This window comes from Fukomys damarensis, unplaced genomic scaffold (genome assembly GCF_012274545.1).
Source record: "Fukomys damarensis isolate Sample0158 unplaced genomic scaffold, DMR_v1.0_HiC HiC_scaffold_12, whole genome shotgun sequence".
Taxonomy (NCBI): Eukaryota; Metazoa; Chordata; class Mammalia; order Rodentia; family Bathyergidae; genus Fukomys; species Fukomys damarensis.
Genome location: NW_022900924.1, coordinates 25,351,157 through 25,365,531, shown reverse-complemented (window position 1 = coordinate 25,365,531; position 14,375 = coordinate 25,351,157). Strand labels below are relative to the sequence as shown.

The window sequence follows — 14,375 nt, the reverse complement described above, 5'->3', positions numbered from 1 at the left end:
TCCTTGGTGTCATCTGAGTGAATTACTCCTACAAGGGCTCTCTCCTGAAGTAATCAGATGAGGGCTTTTCAGTGTACAAATTTGAGGGTGTCACAATTCAATCCTACCTTAATATTATTTATATTCTGTTACACAGTCAGGACAGAATTGACCCTCACCAACAACACTTTTAGCACAGATTTCCAGTAATTTCTTAAATATATTCAATACTAACTAGCATTTTACTGTAAATTTTCTAGTGATGTCTCATTTCAACAAATATTTATTGTGCTGTATAAGAGCTAAACACTGTTTTTGAGTTAGAATATACCATAAGTATAAAGATAAAAATGCCTCATCTCAGATATTGCATTCTAGTGGAAATATGGGATCAAAATAAATGAGAAAATGTATAACTTTTTTTGTAGTAATAAGTGCTATGATAAATATCATGACAAAATCGAGATGGCAAATAATATAGAAAACAATGAAGGTCGAGTTAGATAATGCAATTTAAAATACATTAACCAGGAGCAATATCTGTGAAAATGAGGTATTCAATAGAACTGAAAGAGGTGAGGGACGAAGTCATGTCGAAGTTAGGAGGCAGAATATTAAAAATGCAGAGAATAATAATTGTAAATGCTATACCTGGAAGCCTTCCCGACTCACTTAAAGAATAAATGAATGTAGTATGGCTAGGACTGGGCTAAAGTGGCTGAAAACAGATTGGGAGAAATATTCTAATTGTACAGAGAGGCTTTGTAGATAACTGGGCTTGTAAGTACGTTTTTTTCCTGATAAATTGCTTCATAAGCACTTGGTGAAAGTAATCACTGATCATTGCATGGCCAAAATGATCTGAGTTTTAATAACTTTATTGACTTCAATATTCTAGATACAAAACTATTTGGTCACTTTGGGGGGGGTGCTATCATCATTTTCTGATGTTCTTCCAATGTAGAATTTTGCTATGAAAAAATTTGTAAGTTACATTCTGTAGATTTTAAGACAACTGTGTTTTCCAGAGCAGCTATTTATAGAATGCTTGTGTTTGGGTGCTAATGGAAGGAACTGATATTCAGTTGTGTGGAAAATTTTCCAAAAATGAATAGTTTTAAGGGTTAGTTCAATTTTAATTTTAAATAATTCTCATCCTACTGTAGAGAGATGTGGAACATTTAAAATATAATAAGTCCTCAACCAACAAGTAAGGCTCAGACCACTTTCTGAAAATATGTCTTGATTATATTATTCCCAAGGAAGCCTAAGATCCTAAGTTTTACAGAAACAAATGTTCATTTCCTGCAGAAGGAAACAAAGGATTACTCTTTTTATCGGAGGAAGTTCCAGTTAAGTTTGAGATATGTGCCTTAGGTTTTTATACCTGCAGCCGTGAGTGCTTCTGTATTATTTTGCTGTTTTACGGCTTTGAGAAGGCTTTCTATCATCATACAGTTTTAAACTTTTCTGAGAGTTTCTTATTACATTTTTTTTTTTTGCTGAACACGAAATAATTTTTTATTTTTCCCTGTTTACTTCTAAATGATTTTTGAGAAGATAACTGGGAGATTCAATTTCAGATTGAAGTATTATTTTTTAAAATATTTCTGATTTTCTCATTTCGTCTCTATCTTTTCTTATTTTGTCTCCAACTTTGAGTGACAGGATGTTTTTTTATTATGAATATCTTCTGGAGCAGCTCTTATAAGTGTATTCTCTAAATGTCATATAAAATACATTAATCAATTGTCTTTATATCTGAATAAAAGTTTGCAATCATTTTAAAGCTTGTTTTGTTCCATTGAGGACACAGTTGACCTTGCTCCAATATCTTCATACGTTCTGTGTCACTAAAGAGATGTTTCCTCAAAATTAATAGTCTCCTGACATCTGGAGATATATGATATGTTTTATAAAGTAGTGTGTTAGAGTGTTACCTGAAAATTGCAGAAAAACTTACAAGAATTGACACTAGAAGATAACTACACTTATATTGTATAGTTACTACTAATAGTGTTAAAATAACACATGCATGATTTTCAGAAATTCACAAGCTAGTTATTCACTGTGATTATTATAAATTAAATTACACAGGTCAAAAATTAAAGGATATTAATTAACATAGTGAAAATTGTGTTTCACTGTACTTATCTTTATGTACACTTTAATGTTGTTTTTATTTACTGTCTGTGTGGAGAAATATCATAACTAACAAGTATTTCTCTAAAGCTGCACTTGGTGGTATTATAACGGCAGCTTGAAATCGGTATCAATGGAAGTTTTGTCTCTTGAATTATGAAAAACTCTAAGTTGGAATTCGGTGTATTGTTTGTTTATTGTGCACATCTAAGTAAGTGATGTAGGATATGGCAAGAGTGGATTAAATTAAATTAAACTTCATTGCATCTGTAGCTATTGAGCTGTGAGTAGCATTGATTATTGAAGAAATAATCTGGTATTCCAAAATTGCCATCTGGTTCAGCGAAGAAGTCACACATCACGATAAATGAGTGAACTTTCAAAATTCTCAGAACTGTCAAGCTGCAGGGTTTTGAGTTTAATGAATATAACTTTTATGATGGCAAAAATGTTTTATTATAGATCATATTTCAGTTTTAATAGAAATAATCTTTCTGAGGAAGGAAATTTTGAATAGATAGCAATTCTATTTCTCATGGATGAACTTTAAGACAGATTGCTAAGAATAAAAGAATTCAAGAAACATCTATACATCTCCATAAGGAGCTTTGCTCAGTGGCAGTATCATAGCCAATGAGGTTTATCCGAGGCGCGATTATTGCTAATTGAAAGAATCAGTTAGATAATGAAATTGACAATATCGCACATCACATTTTAATTTTTTTTATTTTAATAATTTTACCCGATGGTTTGTTGCAAAATATTTTCCAATACAACACTGTATATGTTCTTAAGTAGTTGTTGTATACATAAAACTTTAAAACACTGTGGTAATATCAAATTTGTTGTAATTTTCCCAGAAATTTTTTGCTTTGTTTTTATTGAAGATAGATAATTCCCATGAGATTATGAACATGAGCGTTTGCTTTTCTGAACTGTAAAGAATTTCAAGGAATTTTTTATAAAAGAGTAAATATTTGTCTTAGTGCTTCAGTAAATGCCTAAAATTAATACTTCTTAAGGTATTTCAAGAACTGGAGATGGTCCTCACTTTATTTATTTACTTCCTTAATAATAAACAGAAGACTCATAAGAAATTAATGAATATGATTAGCAGGAACACCATGCTTCGTCAGTCTTTTGTTTTCTCAGTTTGAAACAGAAGATTAAGAGAGAATGGACATTTTCTCAGTCATACATTCCATTAATAAATAACTTCTGAGGCTTCCATGAAGAAAATCTGTCAACCTTTAAGAATGTAAAGAATATGCCCTCTGTAACAGCTCTTTTGTTGAGTTATGAGGTACTGGAATTTCAGTGAATCAATGTTTTCACCTTTCGTTAACAGATATTTAAAAGAAGCCTATGTTGCAAATCTACTTTTAATAATGACAAAAAATAAAATATTTTTTTGAAACCGTGGATCAAACACAGGACTTCGCTTATGTGAAGCAGAAGACAGCTCCACTGACCTAAATCCCTTGCCATAAAAGTATAAACCCTTGAAACAAAAACAGCACTATGTTACATGACAACATCTTGTGTTACTAATTGGAAAACGTTTTTAAACTTTCAACTAGAGTGTATTTATTTTCTCATAAATGTATCAAGCATGCTTTCCAAATTATGTATATTTTTCACATAATACCTGGAAAGCAATTTATTTAAATTTACAACACTTGAACTGATATTGAAGTTGGTGTGGAATTACCTTCTTAAAGTAGAAACAAAATGATTTTAACTATAGTTTAGGGAAGATGTGAAGTATTTTCTTGAGGATGAAAGCAAATTAATATATCTAATTCTCCACTCTGTATAATTGGGAAACTGTGCTCATTTCTTTTCCAATTTAGGTTAAATTTCTTTTAATCAATATTTATAAAACTACTAAAACTTCTGAATTGAGATATTGAGTTTATAATTCGTCAGTGGCTTTACTGAAATTTCAAGATAGAAAGGGTCACAGCACCAGGCAGAAAGCCTAAGTGGAAAAGGCAAGTTGATTTATAGCAAAAGAGACTTTACATGGCAGTGTATTTGGGCTTTCTTTATATTGCATGTGTCAGCACAAGGAAAATTAAATCATCTTGCTTTCCCTTTAAATAAGATTTCAAGGTTAAAGACAAAAAACAAACTGCCACTTTACAATTTTGCAGTGAGAAATCCCACTACATAAACCAAAATATTCACATTAACATGATTAAATGTATTCATTTTCTGCCTATGGGAAGAGTTCTTTATGTGTATTGCCAGAGCATGATGTACACGTTGTTTTGCTTATTGATTTGAATCAGAACCTGTGTAATCAGTATTTTTAGTGGCATTTGGGTAAGTGCTTAATCAACTTACTTTTTCTTCCTCATTGGAAGTAGAATACTGTAATGTCTTTCACCTGCATTCTTCCCATTTTTGTGGCTGGATGAACATAGACAGCTTTGGTCTCACTACATTGCGATTGCTTTATTTGATAAGGCTATGCTAATATTTTATGATTATGAGGTTTAGTTTAGACCATCGGTATGTATTTAACCATATTTTAATAAATCTCAATCCCATTATCTACTATCCTATTCATCTCTTCCCAGCTGATCCCCAGGCCCATCTGCAGATGTCTACCTCCTAGTTTTTTGTCCTCTCTCCTTTAATCAATCACTTTATTTTTTACTCATTTATTTAGTCTTTAGATTTATCATTTAAGAGAACTGAGCCTGGTCAATTTTACTTAAGAGGATGCTTTTTCCTTCCATATATATTAATTCCTACAAATCATGATTTCATAACTTTTGGTAGCTTTCCATTGTATACACACACCACATTTTCTTTATCCATTCATCTGTTGATGGACATGCAGGTTGTTTCCATAGCTTAGCTATTGTGTGTTACATTGCTATAAACATGGATATACATGTGTAACCATAGTATGCCCTCCTTAATTCTTGCAGAAATATGCCCAGCAATGTCATAGTTATGTCAAATGGTATTTCTTTTTTTTCTTTTTCTTTTCTTTTTTTTTTTTTTTTTTTTTTTTTGTTTTTTTGGTACAGGGGATTGAACTCGGGTCCTTGCACTTGCAAGGCAGGCCATCGAACCGCTGAGCTAAATCCCCGGCCCAGATGGTATTTCTATATACAGTCTTGCGAACAAATTCTAATATGATTTCCATTGTGGTTATACTAGTTTATATTTCCACCAGCAACGGATAAGGGTTCCATTTTCCTGGCATTCTCACCAGAATTTATTTTTTTTAGTTTTGCTTTGTTTTTATATTCTTGATGATATCTATACTGCTATTATGTGGGGTGAGATAGAATTTCAATGTACAATATTTTTTCTTTGCATTTCTCTGGTGGTTACAGTAGTTTTTTCACATTCTCTTAAAATTTGAAATTATTCTTTTGAGATATATCTATTCAGTTCACATGCCTACTTTTATTGCAATCATTTTATAAGGGTTCATTTTTTAAAGTTCTTTATATATTTTAAACATGAACGTTTAATCAGAAAAATCACTTGCAAAGATTTTATCCTACTTAGAATGTTGTCTCTTCACTCAATTCTTTTCATTGTTTTTCAAAAGCTTTTTATTTTGTCATAGACCATTTTCTTAATTCTTGATATTACTTCCTATGCTTTTGGAATCCTACTGAAGTCTTTGGCTCTGTCTATGGACTGAATTATAATCTTTAATGACTAAAATGCTATTTCAAGAATAATAAAATGTTTTAGAAATTAAATTTAGTCAACTTTTTTTTTTTTGCAAAGAATATTTCATGAATTTGGCAGCATCCAGAATCAGTGGTCTGAGCAGTGAGCTTTAGTAGACCAGATCCACAAGTAAAGTAGATAGGTAAATCATCAGTACCTGCCTTCTGGGCTTGCTGACGCAAGTCGACTCTGGGATTAGCTAAAACCTTTGCTGTACCTTATAGACCTAAACCAAGTTTTATTTTTTTACATGCTAAGTTAATATGGAACTTGCTATGTAGGTACTCAAGGTAGGAAGGCAGCCAAGAGACAAATATAATTTAATGTAATAACAGTTGAATTGTTCACTTTGACTACAATAATGTTGTGAAGCATTTTCTTTTTTGTCTTTATGACACTACATTTTGCTATTCTTATCCATCTGTCCATATGTTTAAAATGTATTCTATGTGATATTCATATTGTCTTAAGTCAAATAAGTAAATTTTCTTTCAAGTGTTAGCTATAGTTGTTTTCTTGGTTAGCTGATCTGTCATTTACTGAGAGATATTTCCGAGTAGGTTTGTAAAGTTTGCTGTGCTTTTTGTAGTTCTGTAATTTTTTTGATAAATATATTAATAATGTTACTAGGGGTTTAGAATTAGTACATGCTTAGGATATATGGTTGTATATCTGTTAAATTGGATATTATATCTAATTTAGCACCTTAGCTCCACAAATACTTTAGAGAATATTTTGTTTAATATCACTAAATGCAAAAAGTATTTAACTTTCAAGAATATTTATTTTTCTATCATGAAATTATTTTACACATCGCCACTGGGTCAAAGTTTAAAAATTACAATCAAAGTATTTTTTGAAATGAGCAGATATGTCTCAGAAGAAGAATTACATAAATGCATAAAAAAGTTCAACTTCTCTAGCTATTAGAGCAGTCTAAGTTAAAGCAACACTAAGTTATCATCTTACTTCAGAGAGAATGGCCTTTATTAAGAAATCAAATAGTAAACATTAGCAAGGCTGGGATGAAAAAGGAACCCTCTTACATTGTTGGTGGAAATCTGAACTAATACAAACATTAGGGAAATCAATATGGAGATTCCTCAAGAAAACTAAGAATAGAAATTCCATTTGACCCAATTATTCCCTAGTAGATATCTTCCTGATTTTAAGACTTGTATTACAGTAATACATGCATATGAATGGATAGTTTGTAGAAGCACAATTCATAATATCCAAATCTTGGAAGCAGCCCATATGTTCATCAACAGTTGAATGCATAAATAAAATGTGTTATTTATATACAATGGAATACTACTCTGCTATATAAAGGCTGAATCTGAATATTTTGTAGGAAAATAGATGCACTTTGAAAACATAATGTTAAGTGAAATAATTCAGACACATTAGCTTAAATGCTGAATGGTTTCTCTCATATGGTATATCCAAAAATAAAGAACAATATAAAAGATAAATAGAGGAAACACAGGCATAAATGCACTGCACATGTGAAAGGAAAGGAGTAAGAAGCACGGAGGCAAAATAGACATGAAAGAAGGAATCAAGATTTCATATAGATGTGCCAAATACTTATAAAGCAGTATGCATTAATAAATGAATTAAAATAAAAAACTTCTATTCATACAAATCTTGCAACCCTTTATCTATTCCTTCATCTTTCTCAAGCTTATTCTAATAACTGATGAGGAGGATTAAACTTTCTCTTTATACTTATATTTTTTCTATATTTTCTTACATTTTAACTTATCAGTAGGGAGATATCTCAAAAAACTAGGATTAGAGGTCTCATTTGACCCATCAACTCTCCTGCTGGGTATCTTCCCAAAAGAAATAAAAGAATCACACCACAGCAATATATGCTCACCCATGTTTATAGCAGCACAATTTGTAATAGCTAAAACTTGGAAGCAGCCCATTTGCCCATCAGTTGGAAACTGGATAAAAAAGATGTGTTTTTTTTTTCTATAAAATGGAATACTACTCAGAATGAGAAATTAGACTCATTCATAGGAAAATGGACACATATTGAGGATATACTCCTAAGTGAATTAAATAAGTCACACATGTAAATACCGAATGGTTTCTCTGCTGTGAAAAACTGTCGTAGTTTAAACTCTTGGATACCTTTTTTTGGGAGGGAGGGTGATCAGGAATCGAAGAGCACCTCACGCTTGCCAGGCAGTTGCCATGCTGCTGAGCTACATCCCAAAACCCAAATATTTGAAAAACTTTCAACTTACACTAAGCAATTTTATTTTGTTTTATTTATTTTTTATCCTTCCCATCCTCCTCTTGTTAAAATTTCTTTTTTATGATTCTCTCATCTACTTTGTTACAATTTATGTTTATGTTTAAAACTATTTTCGCTGTGTATTGTTTTATAGACTGATCATTTACTTTTAAAGTTGATAACATCTCACAAACTTCTGTCATTATGATATCTACTATTGATATACTAAGTTAATCACCTAATTTTTAGAAGTTTTGCCTGTCATTTCTCTTCAATCTGAGTAAAGATTTTTCTTTATTTTTTGGTTTTCTGCAGTTTCGCACTGATGTATTAAAATGTAGAAATAATTGTATTTAAAATGATTTATATTAATTTCAATCAATATCTTTCATCATTTAAATAGTAGTTTTACAAAAGTTTCTTCCTCACGTAATTTATTCTGCTTCATTTTGTATTTTAGTTCTGGATTTTCGTTTTCTTTATTTCTGTTTTTTTCTTTTTTCTTTTTTCTTTCTTTCTTTTTTTTTTTTTTTTTTTTTCTTTTTTTTTTTTTTTTTTTTTTTTTTTTTTTTTTTTTTTGGTACCAGGGATTGAACTAGGGTCCTGGCGCTTGCAGGGCAGGCCACCAAACAGCTGAGCTAAATACCTGGCCCTTCCTTTTGTATTTTAAATTAAACACACACTTTATATACAATGTACATAGACAATACATCTGGTGCCATCTCTTCTTCTATCTTGCTGATTTTTTATTTATGTAATTTTAAGCATTTTTAACCTAGATTCTGTTTCCCTAATAGTTTCTTCTTTTTTCTCATTGAGTTTATTGGTACATTTTAGGTATACAGTACAGTTACATTCGTCATTGGGATCTTGTACCTTTACACGACAGGTCTTGGTTCTCAATTTCTTCATCTGTATTCAATCTGCTATTTAACAAAGAACTATTAAAATCTACTCTCCTAGTGATTTTCAAAAATGTATTTTATTCTCTTTAGTCACCATGATACATGATAAATTTGAAATAATTGAACTCATTCCTTTTTTTCAGCTTTAATTGAGTTTATTGGTACATTTTAGGGATACAGAACAGTTACATTCATTACTGGGATCCTGTACCTCCACATGACAAGTCTTGGTTTTCATTTTTTCCCCTTGTCCCTCCCCTCCCTTCACCCCCTCCTCCCCTCCCTACCTCAAACACTTTATTTGCATCTTTTCATTATCTACTTGAAATTCTGTATTTTTTACTGACAGCTTGCAAAGGTTTCCTGCCCCTATTTCTGTTAGCAAACATTCTAATTTCTAGTTCTTTGAGTTTAAAATTTTGTATCATCCATATTTGTTAGATCATTTAGTGTTTATCTTTCAGTCACTGGCTTATTTTACTTAAGGATTTTTTCAAGTTAACTCATTTTTTAAAATGATAAAATTTCCTATTTTGAAGATTGAATATTGTTGCAGCGTGTATACACTGTATTTTCCTTATCCATTTACCCTTTGATTAACATGTATGTTTATTCCATATCTGTTTATTGTGAATACTGCTGTGGGGAAAAGAAGAGTGAAGATACCTCTTCAAAATACTAATTTTACTTCCTCTGGATCTACTCTAACTACATCTTATTCAGAGTTTTATTTTTTGTTTTCAGTTCTCTGTGGTCAACAGCAGTCTGGAAGCATGAAATGTAAAATTACAGGTGTAAGTGACTTTTAAAATTTCAGCTGTGCTCTGTTTTGAGTAGTGTGACAAAATGTCGTGCCATTTTTCTCTATCCTAGCTAGGATGTGAACTCTGATTTGTCCAGTATATGCATATTAAGTACTCTTTCCACCTTCTTGTCAGAGCTGCTGTTTATTAGATTGGCAGTGGAGATGAAATATAACTTGTGTTCCAGTCATTTTACTTTATGTAATAATGGACCCAGACAACAAATGTAGCAATATCAACAATCTGGATATGCCAAAGAGAAGTTATAAAGGTGATTCCTTTAAGAAAAAACTGAACGGAAAAGAAAGCATAGTATATAGAAAGAATAAGATGTTATCCATGGCAATAGGAATCCACTGAATCTTCAGTACTATCCTCCATGGAAAATGGGGACTGTTATTGTTATGCGCTGTGCTTATTTTATATTTGTAAGCACAGCATATCTATAATATTATTTTTTTTTGGTATGGTTGATGATTTCAGACATTTTAGAATTGTGTTACTAAGGATTGTTTGATAATGATTTTCCTTCATTTTAACTTACCTCCTTTATGATTATCTCTGACAATGTATGAATTATTGTACTTCACATAAAGTTTTTAAAAAATGAGACAGCATAGTTATATTCATTCATATTCATATAGTCATTAATATTCAGACAAAGATACCATGATCTAAGCTCAAATTGTGAGGTAATATGAACCATCTTGCTGATGTGAATGCGAGGTAAAAATTTCACAGCACATCATATTTATAACTGGATCATCCATACCTGAGTTTGTAGATCTTTATACACTCAAGCTAAAATTAAGGGTTTTTAAGTAAATATCTTAAACATCAAGGGCCCTAGGATTTGCTTTCTCATCATTTGCACTGATAAGTTCAACAAAGTAAAATTAAAGCTGTCAAAATTTACAAATGTTTCCAAATGTCATAACTGCTTAATTTAACAATCTGCATTTCTCATTTCCTTTCATTACTGAGTATACATTTAAATACCTTTTTATTCTTTTTAATATGGTAAAGAAAAATATATAAGTATATTGATTTTTTATACATTAGAGAAAAATGTTTCTGAAAAACAGCTCAGTTTTACAAGATATCAGAATTTTCTTTTTGCATAATTTTATTTTGTATCCACTTTATACTTCATTAGTACATATTTGTAGTAAATGATGATCACATTCATGCTGGGTAGTTGGTGCACTTATGTGGGAGCCAGTCATGGCCCATTGGCATTTGACATTTGAAAGATAACTTCTTTCTTTATAATCAAGACATTGACACAATGTGTGGTCAGGATGTTCCTAATTAGCATTTGTTCCTTTTTTAAGGACTGCACTCCTTAAACTTGTTTTTGACCCTGCATGGGAGAAACTCAAAGCGATAGCCAAAGATCCGATGTTATTTGTAGGAGTCAGGTGCTTCCTGTTAAAGATCTGATGTTATCTGTAGGAGTCAGGTGCTTCCTGTTGATGCGCCTTTAAAAGGAGCTGTTTCTGTGAAATAAATCAGACTTCTCTTGGTCTCCACTCAGGCTTGAGTTGTTCTCTCCTTTCTCAATCCTCACTCCCTGACTCAGGCATGTTCATGTTATGATGGCTGGACCGCCACAAGGGGTGCCCGAAGAGGGAACTGAGTATTGAGGGATCCAGTGAACAACACTTCAGAGAAGAATGAGGCCTCAACGAAAAGGTAAGGAGCAGTAACTTTTCTTGTAAATATTTAAAATGGGAGCCGGCAATAGTTGCATGCTTTTTGTACATATGCTTAAAGATTTATTGCATGTTGGTGGTGCTAGAGTAGGGCACCAGCAGTTGTGTAATTTTTTAGAATTTGTTGAAATGGTTTGTCCTTGGTTCCCTGAAGAAGGCACTGTAAACTTAGATACTTGGAGTAAGTTAGGAAAATAATTACAGGATTATTATGCTGCACACGGACCTAGCAAGTTACCTGAGGATGCTTTTAGTTTGTGGACTCTCATCAGAGATAGTTTGGGTCCCAGACATAAAGAGAGAGAGAGAGAGAGAGAGAGAGAGAGAGAGAGAGAGAGAGAGAGAGAGTGCCCTCTTTAACTTTACTTGCTGTAGCTTCACAGCTCGGTAAAAGTTAAAAAAAAAACTGTTAGGATAAATTCTCAACCTCTTTTGTCCCCTGATCAATAAAGGTTACAACAAGCTTTAAAAGATTGAAAAAGATTTATCTGGATTTTCCCTTATCTGCCCATTCTTTGATGCTCGAGATGCTCAAGAAAATCCCATTCTCATCAAAACAATTAAAAAAAAAATGAAAATGGCTTGCACCCAATATGGACCAACAGCCCCTTTTACTTTAGCAATGCTTGATTCTCTGACAACTGATGCTTTACCTCCTTTTGATTGAAAACAAATAGCTAAAGCTTGCCTGGCGGGGCAATTTCCTTTTGTAGAAGACTGAATTTGGAAAACAGTGTCAAAAAACCAGCAAAATTAAATAGGACACAGGGAGGACTAAATGCTAATTATGAGGTGCTTGCTGGAGATTGAAGCTGCCCCGAAAAGACCCCTACTGCGTTGAGCACTTAAACTTTACCAACCAATCAGTGAGTGTTTGTTCTTTTTGTTTTGCTTCTGTGTCTTTCTCTTCCTGTTAATGTCTGATAATTGTTAACTGGTAATTTGTGATCTGGATCATTTTGGCGGCCCAGAGATCCAGGCAGATCTGCTAATGGACTCTGCGCTGCAGGGGCTGGGAGACCTCAACAAACCCCCTTGGTCAGGACACCATCCTTTTGGTTTAAAAAAAAAATCTGGAGGAAACTGCTCATGAGACCTCTGGTTCTACTTTTGGTTTGGTTTTCATAAGCCTTGGTCCTATATCTTATTTGGAGTCCTTTGTTTCCTTGTTTGTCTGCTTGCTTATTTTGAATTTTCTAGCAGGATGAAAATAAGCTCATCTACCCCCCTCACCTTGATTTTAAGTCATTTCCAGGAGGTCCGTTGGACTGTAGCTGACCTTGGATTCCCCATAATTAAAGAGATTACAAAACAACCCAGCCTAGGAGTTGATCAAACTGCTCTGTGACAGTCAGCTGCTAGTAAAAACTATTTAGTTTTGGTAACACTTCTTGTGAATTGTAAATTCTTAAACTGTGATAAAGGGTTAGCTTGTTCTTTTCTAAAACTCAAGGCTAATACTGTTCTATTGACAGCCAGTCAAATTTTAAGATGTAACAATCTGAAAACAGAAAAAGGGCACTTTAAACTGAAGTTTGTTATAGAAGTTTAATAGTAAATGAAACAGAAAAATATTAGGAAAGCTATAAGTAAGAGTTATACTTTTGACATGAAAGGTTTTTGTATGTTCATCTTGTTAAAAACAGGTAAAGAAAGATATACAAGACCAGAAGGCCTAAGTATATAGAGAAGGTGTGTGGAAATCATTTATTTATGTTTGCTTGTTGGCTTCATGTTTGTTATAAAAGGTTTACATTTACAGTCAAGAAGAGTTTTCATTCCTTTAACTCTAAGAGATCTCTGTTAATTTTGACCTGCAAAAGTTTTGACTAGTCATAGCTAAAAGATTTTATAATTCAATTGGCCAAAACCATCTGAGTGCACTCATTTAAATTGTCTTATATGTTTGTTTAAGTGTTCAAAAGTGTTTGTCTGATTATGTTTTTGATCAAAATGACATCAAATACAAATAGTTTGTTGATTTCTGCAACCTGGCTTTATAAGATTAAATAAAAACTTAAAAGAAAATTAAATATAAACCTTTAAGTTTGGATACACTCCTGTTGGTAAATAAAGAAGCAGCTGCTCAGAGAATTTATTCTGATCTTTGTTCACTAATGGGAGCTGCCCAAATAATTTTCATAGCCTTATAAAAGACACGCCTTGTTAAATGTGTTTAAAATGTTTACATTGGTTGTCATCAAAAGGCTGAATTCTAAATATGTTATTGTAACAGTTTATGATGGTTATCTTCAAAATACAATTTCTGTAAAAAAAAAAGGAACATCCTGCTGATACAAAGCTACATTACAGGACATAAGATTTCATATAATTATAACAGTTATTATCGCTACTTTTCTGGTATACAAAATGTATTCATATTGTTTGACCATGCAGGTTTTCCAGCATATTGTTTATGATAATAACCTTTTGGTCCAGGTATTCTCCCCTCTATTCTGCTCCACCTGCTTATGGTTACAGGTACATTTATAGACCCACCACTATCCCTGAACAGTTTGAATCTGGGTTTCCACTGAGGAGACTAGATTGGGACCCCAACACTGAAGCAGCAGAGAAAACTCCAGGATGTGTCTCGGTGCACAAGCAGAAATTACATTCCAAAAAGCAAAAAGTTTCCTTTCTTTATCCAGAACAAGGATTTAATGGGACTGGTGAACCTCCACAGTCCTTAATACTACAATTTTATGGAAAATATGTTATGTTACTATACCTCAGGAAAGGTTATTTAATGACACATCTTGAAAGTTTTGGACTGGTCACTTTGAAATTCCACAGACTTAAGCTTATCTGCAGGACTTTGGTAAACAGATTCAAGTTTTTCTCAGACCAACATTTGGAAACCTGCTGCTGCACT

The 14,375-nt window shown here is 32.5% G+C and overlaps 1 pseudogene; it reads left to right on the top strand.

The window, feature by feature from the left end:
* Positions 1 to 2,725: 2,725 nt before the first annotated feature.
* On the top strand, positions 2,726 to 2,857 carry LOC117285809 (annotated as a pseudogene).
* The last annotated feature ends 11,518 nt before the right edge of the window (positions 2,858 to 14,375 follow it).